This window comes from Macaca nemestrina, chromosome 1 (genome assembly GCF_043159975.1).
Source record: "Macaca nemestrina isolate mMacNem1 chromosome 1, mMacNem.hap1, whole genome shotgun sequence".
Lineage (NCBI taxonomy): Eukaryota > Metazoa > Chordata > Mammalia > Primates > Cercopithecidae > Macaca > Macaca nemestrina.
The window spans coordinates 26,689,406-26,714,815 of NC_092125.1; the positions used below are offsets into that span (position 1 = coordinate 26,689,406).

The 25,410-nt window shown below is 38.5% G+C and overlaps 1 long non-coding RNA gene across 3 annotated transcripts in view; it reads right to left on the reverse strand.

The window, feature by feature from the left end:
- The window catches only part of LOC105493016 (uncharacterized), a 129,800-nt gene that overhangs the window by 46,842 nt on the left and 57,548 nt on the right, over window positions 1-25,410 (reverse strand). Inside the window, exons 4-9 of one of the 3 annotated variants that reach the window (XR_011610905.1) lie at window positions 23,129-23,250; window positions 21,273-21,427; window positions 20,489-20,624; window positions 19,956-20,110; window positions 19,474-19,539; window positions 18,896-19,125 (exon numbers count right to left, since the gene is read on the reverse strand). The exons of 1 other annotated variant lie outside the window; for it this stretch is intronic. This is a non-coding gene — a long non-coding RNA (uncharacterized lncRNA). Of the gene's footprint in view, window positions 1-18,895; window positions 19,126-19,473; window positions 19,540-19,955; window positions 20,111-20,488; window positions 20,625-21,272; window positions 21,428-23,128; window positions 23,251-25,410 lie in introns of those variants that run through there. One more of the 3 variants, XR_011610906.1, reaches the window with a different exon arrangement.

A 25,410-nucleotide genomic window follows, 5' to 3' on the forward strand; every position in this document is an offset into this window, starting at 1 on the left:
AATATACAATATATTAGTACAATTGTTCATGTGTTATAAATAAATATGTTTATTTCCTGGAGGAACAAACTAAAACATTTTTATTAATAGAGATGTATCATCAGGTAAGTTTTCAGGTTACTGGTGTTTTTGCTCGGCTTAATATACGCATTTCTTGAAGAGGGTCTTATTTTTGCCTCTGAAAGAGCTCTTCAGATTCCAGAGTTCTGTTTTTTTGTCACTCTTTCTTTTTGTTGTTAATTATCTCTTTGCAAGAAGGCCACCTGTATCTACAGGTAGTCTGTAATCTGCTGCTATTGTTCTAGTACTTTCTTCAAAGAAAGGTTTAATTTAAAAAATCACAGAGGGAGGTAAAATTTATCTGAGGATCTTTATTGATTTTCATGACATTAAGAATTTGTACGGAAAGTGGATAATGATTTGATATTGCAAGATGCAGTATTTCCTGGGTTATTTTAAGGGGCGGGCTTTATTTTATCTATATGTGTTGTAAATACAAAATCAAGAGTGAAATTGGAATGTGTGAGTATGTGTAAAGTATATGGTAAAAAACTAATTAGAATTTAAAAAGTAAACAGAGCAAATAGTAAAAACAAAACAAAACAAAAACACCCAAAGTGTACATGAACACAAAAGTGTAATTAATAGGTGCTATTACTGGCAGAGATAACACTCAGGAAAATAGGTCTTCCATCTTTTTTGAAAATTAGTAAAACAGAATAATGTTTCAGTGAAATTCAGTTCTATTTATTCACCCTATTAGCTGCAAATACCTCTATCCTCACATCTTGGATATGCTAACTTTCCCCCAAAGGCCTCTCTGAATCCTACAGTTGAAAAGTCTCTTAATCAAGCCTTTATATAAAATTGGAAATAACTGGAAAGTGACATGAAAATAAACAAAAAAGATGTCATTGCAGTAGGGTGACAATATTACACATATTTTTCTTTTGATTTTTTTTCTTTTAATGTGCTATCATAATAATCTAACCAAAAGCAAGTAAAATTGAGACTTTGATGTATAAACTGTGGTATTCTTTTTTTTTTTTTTTTCTTTTTTGAGACAGAGTCTCCCTGTTTCCCAGGCTGCAGTGGTATGATCATGGCTCACTGTAGCCTCAACTTCCCAAACTTAAATAATCGTCTCACCTCAGCCTGCTATGTTAGCTGAGACCATGTCTGGATAATTTTTAAATTTTTTGTAGAGATGGGGTCTCTCTATGTTGCCCAGACTGGTCTCAAAATCCTGGTCTCGAGCAATCTTCCTGCCTCAGCCTCCCAAAGTGCTGGGATTACAGGCACGAGCCATAGGGCCCAGCCTAAATCTTGGTGTTCTGATGATCAGTCAATACCTACATATGAATGTAATCCCAGCAGAGGGAAGACATTCCTAACAGTAACTAGGTCTTTGCACATATTCTGTGTAAACTGCTATCTAAAGTTATCATAAGGGATATGTATGCCTTTTGGAGAATATCCAAGTCCCTTATTTTTTTCTGTTTACTGATATTTCTTTTGAGAAAGAAATCAGAAACTAGCTGATTTTAGAAGTAAGGAGAGTGATTTTCTTTTATTTGGAATAACTGGGCTGGGCACCAGCCTGCTGACAAAGAGTTGACCCACTATATCTGAGACACAGAAATATACCTTGGGGACTCTGAAGGCTCTCTTGGAGCTGTTGACTCAACATCTCGGATGTCAATAGATATCTCAGCCTCAACAGGTCCAAAGAGAAACTTCCAACCTTCCTCACTCCCTCACCCGAAACCTACTGTACCCACAGCATTCCTCATCTCAGTTTTGGCAACTCCGTCCTTCTGTTGAGAGGACCCAAATCAGGGAGTCATCCTTGACTCCTCAGTTAAACAATTTATCAGGTAGCCCTGTAGACTCAGCCATCAAAACACATCCAGACCCTGACCATTTCCTGCCCTCACCAGGGCTACTGCCCACTCAAGCTACCATCATCAATTGCCTGGAATATTGATTGTAATTGCCTCCTAACAGTTCTTGATACTTCTGTCTTTGCCTCTGTACAGTCCCTACAGAGCAGTAGCAATAATGCTTTAAAAATGTAAATCAGATTATGTCACTCCCTTTATCAAAACCTGCACCGGCCCCCACTTACACTCAGAGTGAGAGTCCAAGTCGTTGCCACGGCATAAGGCCCTCTCTGCGCTGCCACACCAGTGGGTCTCTTTTCTCTTGTTACTCTCCCTGTGCTGCTCTGTTCCAACAACTCTGACCTTGCTTTCCTCAAAAATGCCAGGCATGCATGCTCTCTTTTTAGGGACTTTGTGCTAGTTTTTCTCTCTGCTGGAAACTTCCTTCCTGAATACCTGTGTGGCTTACTCCTTTATCTCACCTTCTCAATAAAATCTGATTTGGCCACCTGATTACTACTATAACCTCCCAGCTACACTCCCACTGCCCCTCTGTACTTTCAAGTTCTTTTGTCTCATTCCATTATTTCTCTTATGTACAGTAGAATATATTTATTTATTTGTATGTGTTGGCTAATGTCTGGTTCCCTAGCTATAATGTAAGCCCCATGAGGGCAAAGGTCATTGTCTGTGTTGTTCCCTCACGTATCCTAAGAGCCTAGAGCAGTGCCTGCCACATAACAGGTTATCATATTTGCTGGATGAGCGAATAATGAAACCTATAACCAAAGGCTTCATTTAAACCCCTTATCCTATAAAAGTGGGAGTTTAAATAGAAAATATTCAATACTTCTATCAGCCTGACTTGTCTTCATGATTCTAATTCTTAGAGATGTTTTCCAACATCCAATGTTATAGAAAGAGCTACCCCAGTGCACTGACTAAACAATCTTTTTCCCTAAATGTTTTACTTGGGGGATCCCTAAATGTTTTCTCTTCAGTTACTAGGAATTTGCTTTTCTGACTTACTCTTTTATAACCTTAGAAGCCTCTAGTTAAAATGGAAATGGCATTCGAGTGGTAACATACTTAGGTACAATTGTTCCTTTTATTGCTTTCCACCACCAGGGAGGTGCAAATTCCTTCACAGGGAGGAATTTGCACCTTTGAAGGTGAGGAGAGAGAGTAAGAATAGTATGTTTTGATTTTAAAAAAGAGGGATGGGGTAGAAAGATGGATCCAGAACTTAGAGACACTACTCAGAGAACACAAGCCTCCTTTAGATGTCACAGTCATTCATTCACACATTCACTTATTCATTCAAACACCTCCTGCAGGCTTGCTTATTGCTTACTTCTTGAGAAATATAAGGAAGGCACAGACTTTAGGAAGAGCCCAAAGCAAGTAATATCCATACTTTGCAGTGAATGCTGCAATCCAAGGTGCTATGACTACACAGTTGGAGATGTATCTGCTCCAGGGGAATGGTGGGCAGACTGCACGGGAGGAGGCACTAAGAAAGAGTTACAAGAAAGGTATTACTCACATTTTTGCATTCAGCTCTCCCGACCCAGTTATAGACCAAGCATCTTCACGCCCTAGTGCTTTTTCATGCTGCATAGGGTCTTCCATCACATGAGGCATAGTCAGAGATTGCTGGATTCAGAAGGAGCTTCTAGAATTCCAAGAATAAGTAGGCTCCATTTGGGTGCCTGCCTTATTCAGCTGGGTTCCCCAGAAGTGCTCCTTGGTACCTGTCTTGCAGATGTGTATCAATGCTCAAACACACAAACAGGGAGGAAGAGCTTGCTTATGTCTAAGCAAGTCCTCAGAACATAGTTTATACCTAGTTGTCATCTTGTTCTGAGAAGATTCAGAATGAATGAAGATTCCTTGCAACCCTGTATATATATGCAAGGAAGGATGATTAAATCACCCTCCATCTTCTCTCTGAACAGATATCTGGAGTCTTTTAATCTTCTTTGACATACTCTGACTTTTGTTTCTTAAATTATTATAACTGCAGGGTGAATTAGCTTTTACAAAACTTAACTTTAAAATAATTCGTAGTAGCCAATTTACCGCATTTTAAAAATAATAGCTAGTTCTGCCAAGTGGTCATAATTTAGAAAACTCTTCTTTAAATAAACTCATGTAAAATATTACGGCGCCATGTTTTAACATTCTGGTATATGCCTTTTTTGGGCTTACAGATACAGAAATAGTGCTTATAGGGTTACCTTGCTTTTAAAAGACATTTAATATGAAAAATCATTGTGTGCCAAACAAATAACCCAACTGAAAGAAGAATATTTGCCTTATAATCGAACTTTCCTAAAGCTATTCATTTAAAAACAAAGAATTTTCTTCATGCCATTGATTCAAGTTATACCCTATATGTTCAGGAACATGGTGACTGACTAGAACTCTGCAGAATCAAGATCATCTCACTGATTTTCCCCTTTGGTCTTGCTGGCTTATCACCGTCTACCTAGAAATCCCTTTTCATAGTCTTCCTCATGTGTCCATATCCTTTTTCTTCTTAATAACATCAATGTGTCAACTTAAGACCCATTTTATTTTTCCTTCAACTTGAGACACATCATTTTTTTGTGTGTATTTCTCTGCATATTTGTTTATAGACATAGAACTCACTGTTCATGTTTGTCTTTGTCAAGAGAAGCAAGTTGATTTCTTCTCTTTATCCACCTGAACACTGGACATATGAGAGTTTGAGAGCCCAATTTTAAGTGTTGACTCTGATGAACTGAGAGCTGTCATTCCTGTGCATGTGTATGAAGAGGAGGGCGAAGGTTTCCCAGTTTCAAAACCAGTGCATTATGTGGCTTCACAGCTTTGAAAAGTAAGGCAATTAAAGAAACGAGATCCAGATAGGACTAATGTGTATTGATCAGCTGCCATAGAACTAGTTTCAATGTTAGGCATTTTCACATTCTCACTAGAGTTTAATCCTCATAAAAATCCTGGGAGGTGGTATTAGCAACTTTATACCCGTGAAGACACAGATACTCATCCAACCATACATGGCAGAATCAGGACTCAAACATAGACCCTCCAACTCTAAGTCCAAAGTTCCTGGGTATCCTGTCATATTCTCACTTGAAAACCACCAGTGCAGGGAGGCTTTCGATGCCCTTCAAAGCCCCTCAGACAGGCATCCCTGCATGCCTGTTGTCAGAGCAAAATTGATACAGATCACTGTATGAGTCTGCAGCCTCAGGAGCCACCTGTGTCCAATGGGGATAGCTCTTACCATAAGCCCTGCTTCACTGGATACCACATCTCCTCCTCAAAAAGTATAACTCATTCACTTCCATTCACATGTGTAACACTCACTCACTTCCATTGCTCAGAAAACATCCACCTGTCTCAGAGCTTGAAGTTTCCACAAATTGGCTTAGGGCCATTGACAATAATTACTAAAAATGGAAATGTGTTGGTACAAAAAGTTCAGTAATACCAATGAACATGAACATAATACAATAGTACATCAAACATATACAAATAAGGAATCAAATAAATCAATTTACTTATTTCTATAATTACTGCTGTATTATATTATTACTATACAAAATTATATGAATAGTATCTTGATTATATTGATAAGTTAATTACCTAGCAAAGCTCAGAGATAATGTTTTATGAGATATTTGGATCATGGTGTGTGTTTATTTTTATTAGATTTTTGTTTTATTTTGTTTTGTTTCATTTTTTGGAGAGAGATAAAGGTAGGGAGATACCAAAATGGAGGAAACTTGGGCCTAGCTGATGCAGTTAGAAGCAGATGACGAGTCTGAGAACCTCAGGCCTTGCAGAGGGGCATCTGGAAAAACAAAGAAACAAACAAAAACAAAAACCTGTTCCCATGAGATTTAATATAGTTTTGTAAAGACAAATAATGAAAATAAAGAAGTCCTATGTCATATATTATAAGGGCAGAAGTATTACAGAGGAAAAGAAAGTATGGAAGAACAGGAATGCTGTTGGGTACTGCGTTTCAGTCAGCCAGAAAGAAATTTAGAACTTTCCTAAATTGTCTTCTTAAGACAAATTTTATATCTTTTTTTAAAGAACACTTTCCTTTCACTCAGATGCTCAGACTTATCATGCTAATGTGCTCGGTGGCAGGATGCAGGGGAGACCTGGGAAGAGGAATGAAAGATACATTTCTACAACTTAGCAATCTATCAATATAGAGTCTCTTATTTGATCCTCTCCCCAAAACATGAGTTATAGAAGTTGCCCAAGTTCACAGAATCTAAGGTGAGAGACAGTCACTATTCATACTCCAGTTCTATGATATGCCCCCCTCCTTTTTTTTTTTTTTTTTTTTACTTTGTCTATACCATGCTGTCTTCCCGGGAGTGTCCTTGTAATTTTATGCCTTCCTCCAACAGTAACTGAGCACAAAGAAGAATTGGAAAAAAAAATCTCTCTCTAGATAAGCATAAAGGCCAAATTAGCTTGGAAAAGTTGTACTCGTTACTTTTGCTCTCCACTCAGTTGAGGTCCCAAGTGGTCATTATTTCTGTGAGTATTTATGGGGACAGAGAGGAAGTAGAAAATAAGCCACCACTGTCCTCTTCTAGGTTCCAGTTGCTGTGGTGACACTTGCTGGCCTTCACCTGCCTGCCTGCCTTCCACTGCTTTTTTTTTCAGTCAAAAAACATTCCAAATATGTCTTCCCTTGAGAACTTCTAAACACAGCTATGAAACACTGTTCGGAGTCAGTGTGTGTGTGAATGTCATCAGACCATAAATAATTCTCCATCTCCTTGAAGCAAGGTACCCAGCTGCTAAGGGGCTCCTAGAAAGCCTCAGTCGTGATCCCTGTGAAGATGACCTATATCCTTGCTTGTTTCTGAGCTTTGTAGATACAAGGACAGAGAAGCTATTTTGTCTATTCCCTTTGTTCAGACAGCAGAGGTGAATAAGTGATGACTTCATCACTAATGAAATCACCTATGATGAAATAGACGGTCTGAAGTCTGACACCTGAGCTCCCACAGGAATACATGCAGTGGTACAGCAGGTGATGGGGAGAATGGAAATGCACTGGGAAGAATAAAAGAAAGTACTATGTAAGTTTGTGTGTGGGGGGGGGTTGGGGGGTGTGGGTGGGTGTGGGTGGGTGTATGCACGCATGCAAGCAATCATGAGTGATGAAAGAAGTGCATTTACTGCTTCAGACCCTGAGGGGTATCATCTTTTTGTGCATAACAATGATCCAAAACATTACTTGCTGAATTTGCCCCAACACACTGTGGTGAATGTTTCCACATACTATACAGAGGTGTTTCTATTGATAGAAATAGACCGTAACCTTGAAATCAGTGAAAAGAAAGAATGCTATGACTTATCCACCTTAAAATGGAAGCTCTAAGGAGGCAAGTGTGCTCATGGTAAGTGCTGGATCGAGAACCTAAAAGATGGTCTTGAATTTTTGACTTCTCATCTGGCATGGCAATAGAGAGAATAGCACCCCGGAACCTGGATGTAGAGTGAGATGCTGGCAGCTCAAACAAGGATCCTTTTCCTTCAGTGATCCTGAGAGAGCTCCGTCACTCACAGGGCTCTGTGGGTGGCTCCCTGGAGACTCACTTCCTGTCTTTATGTTTCCTATGCAGAGTACCATTGGGCTGCTCTCCTGGAGCACGTCTTCCCTTATATTCACCTGCTTGCCAGCTACCTAGGCTTACCATAGCAAAGTACCACAGGCTGGGGGGCTTAAACACAGAAATTTATCATTTCAATCCTGGAGGTTGGAAGTCCAAAATCAAGGCGTTGGCAGGCTTCCTTCTGAGACCCATGAGGGAAGGATCTATTCTAGGCCAATGTTCTTCACTTGCAGATGGCCGTCTTCTCCCTGTCTTGTCACATTGTCTTCCTTCTATGTGTGTCTGTCTCTGTTTCCAAGTTTCTCCCTTTTATAAGGACATGAGTTATATTGGATTAAGGCTTAACATAGTGACCTTATTTCAATATGATTATCTCTGTAAAGATTGTGTCTCCAAATAAGGTCACATGCTGAGGCAACAGAGGTTACAATTCCAATCATGTCTTTTTTCAACAAGCACAATTCAACCCATGACACCTGCTAAACAACATTTTGAAATATTTTTCTTATGTTTCCCTCCACCATTTTTACTGAATGGTGAGCTATCATCCCTTCTATCCTTACACAAAATAAAAGAACACGGGGCTTCAAGAAGCCAGAGGAAAGCCAGAGGAAGGCCAGATGGCTTAATTTTTACCTGAAGAGTTGATGACAACTAGAGGATGATGAGGTAGGACTGGGATCAAGAACACTGATATATTTCCTTGTTCTATAATACTGTGAAGGAAGACCAGTAAGCAGATCTTTCCAGAAAAATCTCCAAGACTCAAGATGGCCTTGAATATGCAGGAGAGAGGGTGGGCCTCAAACTGATAGGTTTGAGCAGCCATGTGGCAGGACAAGTGCAGGATGTAAATGGCAAACAAAACAAAACAACAATATTAAAGAAATGGATAAACAAATGTATGGTGGAATTGTCTTCTGTCACAGCCTTTAAAATATAAAATTGCACTTTAGTGGGCTTGCAGAAGAGAGGACATCAACACGTGAGTTTATAAGAGCCTGGGCCACGGAGTCAAACAGCCCTAGTTTTGATTAATCCACCCACACCACCTGTACCCCTAGTTCTGCCACTTACAAGCTATGTGGTGTTGGGCAAGTTACTTAACTTCTCAGAGCCTTGCTTTCCTCGTGTGTTCAATGCAAATTAAAATACATGCCTTTAGTATCTACAGTAATGATTATGCATTATATAATTTAAAACACTATATTATTCCTCATGCTGCTAATAAAGACATACCTGAGCCTGGATAATTTATAAAAGAAGGCGTTTTAATTGACTCACAGTTCAGCATGGCTGGGAAGGCCTCAGGAAACTTGGCAGAAAGGGAAGCAAACACATCCTTCTTCACATGGCGGCACCAAGGAGAAGTGCTGAGCAAAAGGGGGAAAAGCTCCTTATAAAAAACATCAGATCTTGGCCGGGCGCGGTGGCTCAAGCCTGTAATCCCAGCACTTTGGGAGGCCGAGACGGGCAGATCACGAGGTCAGGAGATCGAGACCATCCTGGCGAATACCGTGAAACCCCGTCTCTACTAAAAAATACAAAAAACTAGCCGGGCGAGGTGGCGGGCGCCTGTAGTCCCAGCTACTCGGGAGGCTGAGGCAGGAGAATGGTGTAAACCTGGGAGGCGGAGCTTGCAGTGAGCTGAGATCCGGCCACTGCACTCCAGCCCAGGTGACAGAGCGAGACTCCGTCTCAAAAAAAAAAAAACAAACCATCAGATCTCGGCTGGGCACCGTGGCTCACGCCTGTAATCCTATCACTTTGGGAGGCTGAGGTGGGCGAATCCTGAGGTCAGGAGTTCAAGACCAGCCTGGCCAACATAATGAAACCCCATCTCTACTAAAAATACAAAAAATTAGCCAGGCATGGCTGGTAGGTGCCTGTACTCCTGGCTACTTGGGAAGCTGAGGCAGGAGAATCACTTGAACCCGGGAGGCGGAGGTTGCCGTGAACCAAAATTGAGCCATTGCATTCCAGCCTGGGTGACAGTGAGAGACTCTGTCAAAAAAAAAAAAAAAATTCTATAGGCAAGCAAATCATAAATGAACTCCCATTCACAATTGCTACAAAGAGAATAAAATACCTAGGAATACAGCTAACAAGAGAAGCAAAGGTCCTCTCTGATTTCTTGGAGCAGTGGTTTGTAGTGCTACAAACAAACGGAAAAACATTCCATGCTCATGGATAAAAAATTAATATTGTAAAAATGACCATACTGCCCAAAGTAATTTATAGATTCAGTGCTATTCTCATCAAACTACCACTGACATTCTTCACAGAATTAGAAAAAAACTACTTCAAAATTTAGATGGAACCACAAAAGAGCTCAATAGGCAAGACAATCCTAAGCCAAAGAACAAAGCTGGAGGCATCAGGCTACCTGACTTCAAACTATACTACAAGAGTACAGTAACCAAAACAGCATGATGCTGGTACAAAAACAGACACATAGACCAATGAAACAGAATAGAGAACTCAGAAATAAGACCACACACCTACAACCATCTGATCTTCAACACATCTGACAAAAACAAGCAATAGGGAAAGGAATTCCTATTTAATAAATGGTGCTGGGAGAACTGGCTAGCCATATATAGAAAATTGAAACTGGACCCCATCCTTACACCTTATATAAAAATTAACTCAAGATGGATTAAAGAATTAAATATAAAACCCAAAACTATAAAAATCCTAGAAGAAAATCTAGGTAATACCATTCAGGATATAGGCACGGGCAAAGATTTCTTGACAAAAACATCAAAAGCAATTGCAACAAAAGCAAAAATTGACAAATGGGATCTAAGTAAACTAAAGAGCTTCTGCACTGCAAAAGAAATTATAATCAGAGCAAACAGACAACCTACAGAATGGGAGAAAATTTTTGCAATCTATCCATCTGACAAAAGTCTAATATCCAGAATCTACAAGGAGCTTAAACAAATTTACAAGAAAAAAATTAACAACTCCATTAAAAAGTGGTCAAAGACATGAACAGACACTTCTCAAAAGAAGACATTTATGTGGCCAACAAACAAATTTTTAAAAGCTCAACATCACTTATCACTGGAGAAATGCAGATCAAAATCACAATGAGATACCATCTCATGCCAGTCAGAATGGTGATTATTAAAAAGTCAAGAAACAATAGATGTTGGCAAGGATATAGAGGGATAGGAATGCTTTTACACTGTTGGTGGGAATGTAAAATAGTTCAACCATTGTGGAAGACAGTGTGGAGATTCCTCAAAGATTTAGAAGCAGAAACACCATTTGACCCAGCAATCCCATTACTGGGTATATTACCCAAAGGAATATAAATCGTTCTATCATAAAGACACATGCATGCCTATGTTTACTGCAGCACTCTTCACAATAACAAAGACAAGGAATCAACCTAAATGCCCATCAATGATAGACTGGATAAAGAAAACATGGTACATATGTACCATGGAATACTACAAAGCCATAAAAAAGAACAAGATCCTGTCCTTTGCAGGGACATGGATGGAGCTGGAAGCCGTTGTCCTCAGCAAACTAACACAGGAATAAAAAATGAAACAACATATGTTCTCACTTATAAGTAGGAGCTGAAGGATGAGAACACATGGACACATGGAGAGGAACAAAACACACTGGGTCCTGTTGAGGAGAGGGATGAAGGGGGCGGGAGAGTATCAGGAAAAATAGCTAATGGATGCTGGGTTTAATACCTAGGTGATGGGTTGATCTGTGCAGCAAACCACCATGGCACACATTGACCTATGTAACAAACCTGCACACCCTGCATATGTACCCTGGAAATTAAAATAAAAGTTGAAAGAAAAAAATTTCTATAGGCGTGCCATACATAAATATATGGAGAGAATGTCTCAATGTAACGCCTCAATGTAAGCTATTTAAGTCTATTTTAAATTACTTCTTTTAGATCTGATGTGAAATGAAAATCATATTCACCACACTGACTTAGGATATATTCACTTTGGCTGCCAAGTGATTTTTAGATTTAAAAAATTAAGAAGCTTTGGATGGAAATATTTAGCAGATTGACAAAAATTATTCTGTAAATTGATGTTAGTGTGTGCACCAATTAACTAGGAAGTACTTTTACTTTCCTAACCCTAACTCTTTAATCATCAGAGACCTGAACTCCTTTCATTTTTCCTCCTCTTCAGATTTACTTAATACCTTATCTTTCTACCGGAACTTCAGTCCCACTTCCATCAAGAATAAGCACACATCCTCTGAAATCATTCATGGTCTCTTTGAGCAATGAAGGATCACATCAGAAGATCAGAGTATGAACCTAGCCATGAATGTAATCTTCTCATATCCTGGTATCTCAATGGCAGCATATGTTTGCAAGGCAATCTATGGTTGTGGAAACACTTTCATGGATACAGTTAATTTAGTGGAGCCAGGATCTGGGTTGAAAGCAGCCCTCTTCAGAAAGTCAGTATCTTCTCCATGGAAGATCCCTGCTCTGAGCCTACACAGAACTGGTCCAGGTATCCTAATGGAATAGATTCAGCTGCTCTGACTCTGAAAATAAGATGTGGCCAGGGTCAGTGGCTCACCCCTGTAATCGTAACACTTTGGGAGGCTTAGATGAGAGGATCACTTGAAGTCAGGAGTTTAAGACCAGCCTGAGCAACACAGTGAGACCCCACCTCTACAAAAAAAAAAAAAAAATTATCCAGGCATGGCTGTGCATGCCTGTGGTCCCAGCTGCTCAGAAGGCTCAGGTGGGAGGGTCACTTGAGCCTAGGAGGTAGAGGCTGCAGTGAGCCATGATTGTACCACTGTACTCTAGCCTGAGTGACAGAGCAAGAGCCTGTCTCAGAAAAAGAAGAAAGAAAAGAAAGAAAGAAAGAAAGAAAGAAAGAAAGAAAGAAAGAAAGAAAGAAAGAAAGAAAGAATGAATATGGGACTATCTACACAGAGAGTAAGACTGGAGGAATGTGTGATGGCAAGTCTAACCACAGATACCTTATCCATTGGTCTGACAATTTGTTGATATTCTCACCTTAAGGATTTCTGTGGGTTGGAGATTGAAGACCCCAGAAAATATGCAGACATTTTTTGGTGAAATTAATATTTTAAGACATTATTAAGTATCAGTTCCTTAGAACAAATTAGTTTTTTATGTTGTTACTCAGTCAACTGTTAAAATTTGCATGAATAAATAGAAAAGCTTGAGGGTAAACATGGAATATAAGATGTGATAGATTGTTCTTCTATTTTTGTAAGAACAATGGCATTCATGCATGTATTGCAGTGAGCTTGGAGATATGCTTCATTGTCCATTGATTCACTGGGTTGAAACAAGAAGTTCCATGAAGCAACGTTAAAGGGCTAGGTTTAGGATGTCAACTGCCTTTGTCTGTCTTGGGCGAGTTGAAGGCCCATGAACTAGCAATTTGAATGAAAAATGCCATTAAAGAAAGGGCATCCAATTCTTGGCTGCCTGAAGGATAGCTCCCACTGTCATACAAGGGTGAGATGTTAGGTACTAGGCCTGGCAGTATGAGGTTTGGGAGTATCTTTCATTAATGAAAAACCTTCAGTGGCTTCCTTCCAACACTGCATGTCATTTGAGCTCCACAACCAGCCATAAATGTCCTTCCTTAATGGATACTTGCTGACTTCTCCAGCCTCAGTTCTCAGGGATTAAACCTTTTGCTTCAGCAACGCAGATCTATAATTTCTTTACTACTCCCTTCTCTTTCCCTCTCTTCTGCTTGTCTAAGCTCAGTTCATCCTTTAAGACTTAATTTGAACATCACTTCCTTCAATGAAGCTGTTCCTGACTCTCAAGAGCCCCTTCTTCTTCCTTCTATAATTCCTGATGTCTACCTTATATTATTATACCTATGGCATCAGTTAGGTGTCTGCTTCTCCCATTAGTCTACAAAGTCTCTATGGAAAGGGACTATGATGTATTCAACTTTGTGCCTGAGAGCCTAGGGTGATAAACAGATGATTGGATGGATGGATGGATGGATGGATGGATGGATGGATGGATGGACACATGGATGTATGGAAGGAAGGAAGGAAAGATTGCAGGGCCAAATTCTGGACCTTTTTGGAGACTCTTGCATTATCATCCATAACTTGGTTTGACTAAGGCATGAAAAGTGGGGACTGGGTGGGGTGTGAAAAACTTGTATTAACATTTTAAATGTCCCTATAATTACTATAGTTGAATCTTTGTTGGAGTTTCTACAAGCATTTTTTTTTTTTGGCTTAAAAATTTACTGATCCCAGGAAGCCTTTTTGGATTAACTGTCTATTTCCTTTTGTGTTTTTGTTCCCACAACGATTATTTAAATAACTGATACAATGCACTTTTTAATATGCTGCTTGCTGATTATCTTCCAGTTATATTTCTGGTCTTACCTAACTATAAAGTAAGTCTCTGGAATTTTCATTATAATTTTTTGGTCCCGTGTCATGGAGCCTGCAATGTAGTAAATACCAACCTGACTGCTAAAGTCAGTCTACCAGGCATCATAACCTGTGCTACTTCTTTACACGGCCCTTGGCAAGTTACTTAACCACTAGTGCCTCATTTTTTTCATATATAAAATGGGAATAACACTAGTTCTTATCTCAGAATGTTTGTATACGAAATAAATGAGAGCATGAATGTTATAACACATTTAGAACAGTGCCTAGTGTATAGTAAATTCTTGATTAAGTCTTTTCAGTATTGCCTTCCCATAATACCCATTGGTAATGCCTTATAAATGTTCAGTATTTTATACTTCACAAAGTGATTTCACATTTAATAACAACAATGGATGCTTAGTATGCATCAGTCACTGTGCTGGGCACTGGACACACTGTTGAATAGGACTACCAATACCTACCCTCACAAAGGCTTACAGAAACCTGCTGTGTTTGGGATTTTATACTTCACAGGTGTGCAGGTGTAATGAAGCTTCCTCGTTTAAGGATAAAAAATTGGATGCCTCAGCAGATTAATTTATTTGACCATAGTCATGTAAGCTAAGATGCAATAGAATCCAATCTTATGCTCTCATTGTAAGTTCAGTTTATTTCTATTACATCATAACTTTAAATAAGATGACTGTATTAAGTGTGGTGGGCGGAACACTTGAACACTTCCTTTTGGAAGCATACTAAAGTTATAGTAAAGGATTTTATAAATGTATAAGGAAAAAGGAAGGTAAAGAGAGACAATAGTCAACAAGCAATGCCAAAATTTTGGAAAATGAAAAACAACAGCACCAGCACCAGTAGTAACTGACCAAATAGAAAGCTGAGCCCTAAGCATGTAGGGGGAAAACCAAGAAAAAGGGAAACCAAGTTAAGTCACAGGTCAGATTCTTAGAAAGACTTAGAAATTCTAGGGTTTTTTTTTGTTTTGTTTCGTTTTTTTGTTTTTTGTTTTTTGTTTTTTATTTGAGGGGATGTAAAGGGTGGGGATGGTCTGGAAGGCTGAAAAAAAGAAGAGTGATTATAAATTTGTATAAGGAGCTTAGAATTGCAGATTGTCTACTCATCGACTCATCCTCATCTACTCATTCTCCCACTCTGGAAAATGATAGAGATTTCCTCTAAAGAGAGGTTAGAGTAGAGGAACTCAGGATTTGGGGGTACCCCGCCTACCTCAAGGCAAGAGCAAAGCTCATACTGAATCATAAAAAAAATGAAGTAAAAGCCCACAAGTTGAACAGTACAACCACTGCAAACCCGATACCCAGAGTGCAGACAGTCACAATTACACCCCCATTCAACCTAAGTTGAATTTAGTTATGTGGCTCAAATTTAATTATGAGTTGACAGATAAACAGCATTTCAGGAATGAGAAGAAAAATAAGAGATAAAAAGAAAAAATAACTCATGGGAGAAATTTTTGGCAAACCATATATGTGATAAGGGGTCAATATCTAAAATATATAAGGAACTTCTATAGCTAAATAGCAAACACAAAACCAAACACCAAATAACCTGATTTAAAAATGGGCAAAAGGCTTGAGTAGGATTTGAATTTCTCCACAGAAGATATACAAATGGCCAAGTGTATGAATACATACTTAACATCAGTAATCATCAGGGAAATATAAATGAAAATTACAATGAGAAACCACGTTACATTTGTTAGGATGGCTATTACAGAAAGAAGGAAGGAAGGAAGGAAGGAAAGAGAGAGAGAAAGAAGGAAGGAAGGAAGGAAGGAAGGAAGGAAGGAAGGAAGGAAGGAAGGAAGGAAGGAAGGAAGGAAAGAAAGAAAGAAAGAAAGAGAAAGAGAGAGAAAGAAAGAAAGAAAAAGAAAGGGAGAGAGAGAAAGAGAAAGAAACAAAGAAAGAAAGAAGGAAAGAAAGAAAGAAGGAAGGAAAGAGAGAGAGAAAGAAAGAAAGAAAGAAAGAGAGAAGGAGAGAAAGAAAGAAAAAGAAAGGGAGAGAGAGAAAGAGAAAGAAAGAAAGAAAGAAAAAAGAAAGAAAGAAAGAAAGAAAAGAAAGGAAGGAAGAAGGAAAGAAAGAGTTGGCAAGGATGTAGAGAAATTAGAAGCTTTATGTACTGCTAGTGTAAATGTAAAATGATGCTGCCACTATGGAAAGCAGTATGAAAGTTTCTCTAAAAATTCAAAAATTAAAATTAAATATAGGACTACTATATAATCCAGCATCCCACTTCTGGTTATTTATCCAAAAGAATTGAAATTAGAATCTCAAAGAGATATTTGCACTCCCATGTTCTGTGCAGCATTATTTACAATAGCTTAGCTGTGGAAGCAAACTAAATGTCCATCATTGGATAAAAGGATAAAAAAGGCATAATAAATATTTATACCATATCCATATATCTGTGAATATTATTCTGTCATAAAAATGGAAAATTCTGACCAGGTGCAGTGGCTTATGCCTGTAATCCCAGCACTTTGGGAGGCCGAGGTGGGTGGATCACCTGAGGTTGGCAGTTTGAGACCAGCCTGACCAACATGAAGAAATCCTGTCTCCTCTAAAAAAAACACAAAATTAGCTGGGCATGATGGCACATGCCTGTAATCCTAGCTACTCTGGAGGCTGAGGCAGGATAATCGCTTGAACCCGGGAGGCAGAGGTTGCGGTGAGCTGGGATCACGCCATTGCACTCCAGCCTGGGCAACAAGAAGGAAACTTTGTCTAAAAAAAAATAAAAAATTCTGTCATAAGTGACCATGTAGATGAACCTGAGGACATTATGTTAAACGAAGCAAGCCAGTTAGAGAGAGACAAATACTGCATGATTCTACTCATATGAGGTATCTAAAATAGTCAAATTCATAGAAGCAGTGAGTAGAATGGTGGCTGCCAGAGGCTGAGGGGAGTGGGAATGGAGAGTTGATATTCAAGGGGTATAAACTTTCAGTTATACAAGATGAATAAGTTGTAGTGACTTGCTGTACAACAGTGTGCCTATAGATAATAATACTTTATTATCCACTTTTAAAAAGTCATTAAGAGGGCAAACCTCATGTTAATTATTCTTACAACAATAAAAAGAAGGAAGGAAGAAAGAAGAGAAAGGAAGAAAAAGAAAGAAAAGGGCAAGGAAGGAAGGGAAACTCATAAGAAATAGAGATATTGCTGGCTGGCAGAAAATGACAACTTTGAAAACCTAAAATTAATTTATTTAAGTAACCAAGATTTTATTGTCATAAAACAAAAACAGAGTGCCATAATAAAGAAACATTGAGAGAAAGAGAAATATCTTGGAGAATTAAACATAGTAGAAGTTTACAAAAAAGTCAATATATGGGTTGGAAGATAAAGTTAAGGAAATATCTCTAAAATAAGATTAGATTAAAGATTCATCAGAAGATCCAGGAATTGAAGACCAGGAAAGTGGAGGGGCATGGTGGAAGTATGAAGATTATCAAAGAAATGTTATAAGAAAACTTTTAAAACTGAAGACATAAGCCTGAAACAGAAAGGTCTACTAAGAGCCCCTTATTATAAATGAAAAATGACTCACATCAAAGCATATCATTAGAGAATTTCAGAACACTGTCAAGACATTCTCACTGCTTCTTGAGATAGGAAAACAAATCAAAACCAGGTCACATACAAAAGACTTGAAATCAGAATGGTACTGAATTTATCAACAGCAAAGCTAGACTACAGAAGATAATGGAGAAATGCCTTTTAAATATCGAGTAAAATTTAAATTCTAACCCTTCAGGGCCCATATAAATGACCACTCAATTATGGGAATATGAAAAGATTTTCATTTATAGACAGTCTCAAAATATTTATCCCTATTATTACCTTCTTAGAAAGTTGCTAAAGGATGTTTTCCATTTCTTTAAAAAGGGAAATATGCAAAAAATAAGGAGGGACAGGGATTTAGAATCAAACAGGCAAGATTTACATGGAAAAAAAGAGAAGACCCCAAAATACCCAGTTGTTTCACAGTCTGTTCAACAAGACCAGTGCAGCTAGGAGTAAGAGAATGGAAGCCTCCAGAGGGGATGTCTTTAAGAAAAACTAAAAATAATGCATAGAATTTGTGATAAACCTGACTATAATGAGAGGAATCTTACAGATCTGGTAGAGAATTTGGAAATGAAAGGACACCAAAATCTAAGCAAATCATCATAAAAGCAATGATTACTCTCATTATAGAAAAGCTAGATGAGAAATATAATGCAATGACACCATTGCCAGTGGCCCAGCTGTGATGGCTATTAATGTAAACATAACAACGTTGAGTCCCAAATATTGATATAACCAAAATTTATGATGTCAATATATTTGGAATAAATCTGCAAGTGTGCAAAGGGGACATGGAGCAAGAGGTCTAAATCCCTATTTTATATTGTAGGAAATCAAGTGTTTAAAATTGGAAGATCAAGAAATGGCAGTGTAAGTATTTATCTAGCAAGATGAAGATAAATAACAGAAGAAACAGCTAAAAGAATGGAATGTTTACCTATAGGAGTAGAAATCAGAATTGGGGAAATGTGGAGTTGCTGTTTTTCATTATAAACCTTGTAGTACTGTTTTAATTTTTAGGCTGCATATATGTATTATTTCAATACAAATTTAAACATTAGTTACACCTTATGAAACAAGTTAAGTATATAAGAACTTAATGTTAGAGGGTTTTAAGATGTTTTGAAGCAAGTTTTTTTTTTCTTTTATATCAATTTGGACATGATCATATAGAAACCTAAATCTAATGACATATTTGAGAATAATCCAATTTTCTTCCTTTCACTTTTAAGAGTCATCATAACTCATGATCCTTTATCCCTTGCCTGTTGGGATGTTTCTGATGGTTCTAGTGAATGCTCAGTTTGGGAACTAGAACTTCAAAGCTTTCCTCTTGGCAGGCGTTAGGAGGATAATCACCAGAATAGGGCCAGAATGTTCTGAGCTAACCCCAAGCTCTCCCCCAGCATTTAGCATTCATTGATGGCATCATCACTCCAAAAATCATCACTCCATCTCATGTAACCATGAGATGCCACTAACTCAAGGAAAAACTGCGGAGCACTTGGAATGTTTTAGTTAGGTTTATTGATTAGAGACAATAAAACTTCTACCTCTTCCATTAGCACACTTCCTCAGAGTATACCTGATGAAAGCCTATTATGAAAGAAAAGCAATTTATTACATTTCCTGTTTCATATATTCCTAGAAATCTTGGGGAGGCAGGTGATATAATATGCCAGAAATGGCAATAATCTATCAAACTCATTTTCAGGAAAATGAGGAGAAAGGTACATTGACTCTGGTAAGTATTTATGTGTAAACTAAGAGGATATTGTCATAATATGGAGAGTTTAAGTGACAAACAGGTACAGAGACAGAAAGACATGCAGGGACATTGAAGGAAAAAAAAAGAGGAGATGTGTATTAGTCTATTCTCTCACTGCTATGAAGAAATATCTGAGATTGGGTAATTCATAAAGAAAAGAGGTTTAATTGGCTCACGTTCCACAGGCTGTACAGGAAACATGATGCTGGCATCTGCTCAGCTTCTGCGGAGGCCTCAGGAAACTTTACAACCATGGTGGAAGGCAAAGGGGACATTAGACTGGGGTAGAGGAAGGTGCCACACACTTTTAAACAATGAGATTTCATGAGAACTCCATCACAAGAGCAGCACCAAAGGGAGAAATCCGCCCCCACAATCCAATCACCTCCCACTAGACCCTACCTCCAACACTTGGGATTATAATTCCATATGAGATTTGGACAAAATCCAAAGTGGGGAAAGGTTATAGAGAGGGAAGAAAGAAATAGCAGGATTAAGGAAGGAAAAGAGAAGGGGAAGAATGGGAGAGATACAGGGTGAAACCATGTAGCATATGTGGCCATGTCCCCAGCCTCTCATGTTACCCGACATCTCAACAGCTCTCTCTGACCTGGCCCATTTGTCTGCAGCCTAGTAGACCAGGGTATTCCAACTTTACCTCACACTCTAATCTTTTCACACACGGCCAGAACATTTCTTTCACAGTTCTTCTTTTACTTGGCCTGGGACCATAGGCCCCAGATGCCGAGGGCAATAGGCCCCAGCTTCATCTGCTTTTTGATAAGTAGTTCCAGCCTTCCTTCTGTTCTAACTCTAGGGGAAAAGCAGAAGAATATACAGCAAGCCCTATTCATTCTGGAATGGCTCCATGTGCCTGATGAAGATCCTTGCTCTATCTGTAGTCAGGGATGCCATAATCATAAATACAGCAGAGGTTGTTAAGCTAAAAGCTAGTTCACGACAACAAGCAAACTGATCTATACCACAGAACCCTACAAAAGGTCAGGGGGTGAGCCTTTATCCATGCATTGCACTATAACCAAACCCAACCACACTTATACTCACATTCCTCTCACCGTTGTAGGCCTGGTGGGTGAGAGGTGAGAGGGATCTGAGTATAAGTGTGGGTGTGTGTGGTGTAGTGCAGTGCATGGATATGTGTTCGAGTGTGCTTGTATGCGTTTCTCTTACCTCTGAGAGGTGTCCTAATGTCTGATGGTCCTTGACTGTGAGTTCATGTATAAGGGAGAGGCTCTAAAAAGCCAGTTGGGAGCTCTGTCTGCATGGGCACAGCTTGGCAGCCAGTGGGCCTCACAAGGTGATTAGTCTAGGACACAAATGCATTTTTGTGAGATGAGATCAAATGTCCCCCAAAGATAGCTATGTCCTCATCTCCAGAACCTGTGACTGTATCAGGTTACATGGCAATAAGAAATTAAGGTTGTAGATGGAATTAAGGTTGCTAATCAGTTGACCTTAAAATAGGGAGATTTTCCCGGATTATCTGGGCTGCCCAGTATTATCACAAGGGCACCTAAAAGTGGAAGAGGTAATTAGAAGTAAGAATCAGACAGATGGCAGTGTGGAAAAGACTTGGTCTGATGTTGCTGACGTTGAAGATGAAGATGAAAGAAGAGAGCCACAAACCAAGGAATGTGGGAAGCCTGTAGAAGCTGGAAAAGACAAGTGAACATGCTTCCCCAGATCCCCCAGAATGCCAACACCTTGCTTTTAGTCTAAAGAGGTCCATTTTGGACATTTGACCTGCATAAGTGTAAGATAATTTGTGTTGGTCTAAGCTGCCAAGTTTGTGGGAATTTGTTGCAGCAGCAGCAAGCAACTAATACACCCCCAATGAGGATGTGTATAGGCCTTTTCTTTTGCCCAGAAGTTTCTCCAGAAGAGAGCACATGTAATCCTGGCTTCTCAAAATCTGGGAACCAAGCAGGAGAAAAAGATAAGGGTTTTACCATACCACTCACAGACTTGTCTGTAAGCCCATGTTTCACGTGGCACTGCATCTCTCTCCAGCTCCCAGGATGGTGGCAGTTAATCTTGTTTTCAGTTCAATCTTACAGTCTTTTCTTCAGATGTACCTCCTTTCTCCAATTTCTGAGCCTTTATAGTGTTCTGTGGTATAAATCAGTTTGCTTGTTGCTGGATTTCTTCACCCCCTCACTACATTATAAAGTTTTATTTGCTTCATTACATCAAATCAGTTCTCTTTCATGAGTCCACCACCCATCAGCTAAAATGTATTGACATTTCTATCTGCTGTCACTGTCCAATTGGGTTTAAAGATTATAACATTGTTACATTTCATATTTATTTTACTGGGACTTCAGAAAGGAACAGAGACAAACAAGCCATTCGATTCATTATGTTGAACTGAGGTTCTTATTATCTCTATTTTGTATTGTATAGATGAGAGAACTGAGACCATGAGTGGTTAAGCAATTTGTGAGATTTTAAATATAATTCTGGCTGACTCCCAAGTCCATGCTCACATGAATTTATAGTCTGAAGCCGTTAGCATATGAAAAGCATTTGGAACTCAGCCTCCTAAATTGAACACTAGCAGCTCTGCGGTGTCCTGGTGAATGTAGGCCTCCACAAGAACATTTTGACTTGCTCAAAATGCATGTTATTAAATCATAAGGCACAGAAATTCCCTTGTATCTGAAAAGTGACTACCTAGATATGAACTATACCTCCTAACTCCCCCCATCCTCTAGAAAGCTCCATGTGACTGGTTCTTGTCAGTGGAACACGAGCAGAAGTAAAGCATGTTATTTCTAGGCCAAAGAGATCAAGAAGCAGGTTGACCTCTCCATTCTCTGCCTTCTTCCATCTGCCTATTGGAGGCTGATAAGTAACTATTGTGAACTAGAGGTGAACTTCTGTTGTTTTAATCCACTGGTCATTTTGAGCTAGTTTGTTATAGCAGCTAGTATTAGCTCAACTCCCTCTGCTATATTTATGATGCAAAGCTAAAGCACTAGATTAGGGCAGCATTTATTCAGAGGCAAGAGGCCCTTTTGTTTCTCACAAAATCACCCTCTGCTAGGTAATTTGTACATCTACCCAAAGATGGGATATTTTGCCATTTTCCAAAGGTGCTGTGTAGGTTAACGATGGCCCTATACTCATGGGGACAAAGCATGAGTTATTCCTCATGAATGAGGAAATTCAGTAAGTAGGAGCAAGAAGTCCACATTTAGTCTCTGCCCTTTGGCTATATCATCAGTAGATATGAGAAACTAGATAGTTTAGAATGGTCCAAGTACAGTGCTGAAGAATTGAATTTGATAATTTGAGAAGTCAATGGTGTTTGAAAAATCGTTTTGAAATCTTGGCTCTGAGTGTGAGAATGTGGTTTTTCCCTCCTATAGTTTAAAAGCTAACTCTGCTAAAACCCAGGAGGGATAGGAAATGAATCTGGTTACAAACCAAAAGCTAAATTGCCCAGCCTGATCTAATTCTTCCAGGAAAAGTGCAATGCAATGGGGAAATAAGGAATGGCTAGGCAGAAAATCCAATTAGTCTTTTGCAAACTGAGTTTGCTTACACTTTTTAAGTTAAAAATATTCTTTAACTTGCCCTTTTCCTTCTTATCCAAAACTACAGCCTGAAGGTTATGTGACGAAAATGCATTTTCATAAGCACCTTCATTTTACCGTGAATTTATCTATAGGATACTGAGATCTTAGTCCAACATTTCCAGGGTCTGTCTTCACTTGAGTCCAGGAATTCGAGATCAGCCTGGGCAATATGGCAAAACCCAATCTCTACAAAATTACAAAAGAATTAGCCAGGTGTGATGGTGTATACCTGTAGTCCGAGGTACCTAGGAGGCTGAGGTGGGAACATCACCTGAATCCAGGAGGTCGAGGCTGCAGTGAGCCGTAATCATGCCACTGCACTCCAACCTGGGCAACAGAGCAAGACTCTGTCTTAAAACAAACAAACAAACAAACAAACAACCAAAAAACAAAAAAACATGCTTGTTATGTCTGGAGGCACAAATAGGCAGCCAGTTTTTCTGAGCCCTGGGAAGTAAACCCACAGAAAGATGATGGATACAATATGGTTCAGAGCATGGAAGTGTTCCTGCTTAACACGGAATTTTCCTGCTACAGAGGCACAAATAGTTCTTCTCTGATTTAAAGCAGTAATTACTTCCCTGGCTTGCCCACATCAGGCTGTCAGCCTTTGAGTACTGTTGCTGCTGTGTCACTGTCAGAATCAAATTACTAAAAAGGTCAGCATCATTAATATGTGGCTTGAAAGGAGTGAAAATGTCAGACAGAAAATCTATGAGCTTCTAGGGCCTTTCGTCAAAAACTTTGCTCTGGTTTATGTTACTGTTACTATTACTTACTTCAAGGTAGAAACCATCTGTGGAAGCTTACAAGCCATATGATTATCTAACCTCCTTGTTCCTGGATAGAATATACTTCTTGAGAATTCCCAGCCAGATAGAAACTCCTTGACATCAGAGATTATTCTTTGGATTTCAGACAGCAGTTGCCTAAATACATTCACAAATACTTAAGCATACATTTATGTATTTAAAACTTACACACAGCTGGAAATATTGTGGGAAATAAGGGTCCACGGCAGAAGTTCTGGGACTTAAAAACTTTAAAGAGCAGGCCAATAATTTCAGTTGCAATCCCTGCTGAACCACTGACACTTTGTATGATCTTACAGCAGTCACTTAGAAATTACTAGCTTTTAAATTTTCTATAATGAAAATTGCTTTGTCTTTGATGTAACCAGAAAAAACAAACCTGTAATATATAATTGAATCATAATATTCAGAATTTTTTTTCATATAATGAGACCCATTAACTGTCAGTTTGATACCTGGTCTTAATTAGAAATTAAGTTATTTCAGAACAATGATAAGTAGTGGCTCCTAAAATTGCTAAGAACTCTAGCTTATACATTAAAAGCACTGAATTTTCATTTCATCTAGTTTGATGCTGCTAGCGTGAATCATGACTGGATAATCTGTGTTTGCTTATTTTCTTGCTTACTTGTTTTCTTCCATCTCTCTAGGCCTCAATTTCCTTATTTTAAAAGTTGATATCCAAGGTCTTTTGTAGCTTTAAAATTCTATGATTCCAAAGAAGATAGTATAAATGTAGCAGCGTGTAGTGTATTTCAACCACCAGCTTGTCATGGTGAACAAAACCCCCACTATCTGAATCATCGCTTTAAGACTATGAGTTTCAGATTGGCTCCATGCTGCCATCTTTAAATATGTAGCATCAGATAAAAGCAAGCCATTACAATATAATTTTTTTTTTTTTTTGGTCATTTGTTTATCAAGCAACTTAGCTATGGATTAGCAGACAGGGAACTCTTTAAGATTTAGGAACCAAGAATGGCCTATACTGGTGTGAGTATAATGTTTCAGAATATGTGTTGCCTGGGAAAGGAACAGTGATGACAAATTCCCCTTGCTTTACTACAATTTTGTCTAGAGTGGTCCTGGTTCTAAACTGACTTTGGAAATATAATAAAATGCATTAGTCAATATCAAAATTATTTATTTGCACTAGAAAAGAAAACAAGGATTAATATGATAAAGACACTTCACTAGTCATTATTACTACTAGTAGTTATATTATTACTGTAATCATTAATATATAATTATATTATTACTAATATAATTCAAATACCTGTAGTAATTATATTAATAACTATATAGTATAAGATGTAGTAATTAATAATAATATAATTACTAATACTACTTAGTATTAGAAGCAGAGGCGAGAACAAAGTCATGAAACATTAGTAAAAGGAGTTCAAAGGCAGATAATTCCATCTTCTCATTTTCCTATACATTTACTAAAATGTTGGACTCTTTCCCAGAGATTTTACATTAGCCTATTTCTCAAGATCTATATGAAATAACATTTATTCCATAAAATCATTGATCTTCCCCAAAAGATATGCTCTCTTTCCTGCATTCAATTATACAAGCACTTATTGAAAACTTAGTCTAAATCAAGCCCTGCGTTTGATGTTATATAAGAATCTTATTTACTCCCCCTCACTCCATTTCCTAAAACCTTCATGGCATTTTGCTTATACTGATACTT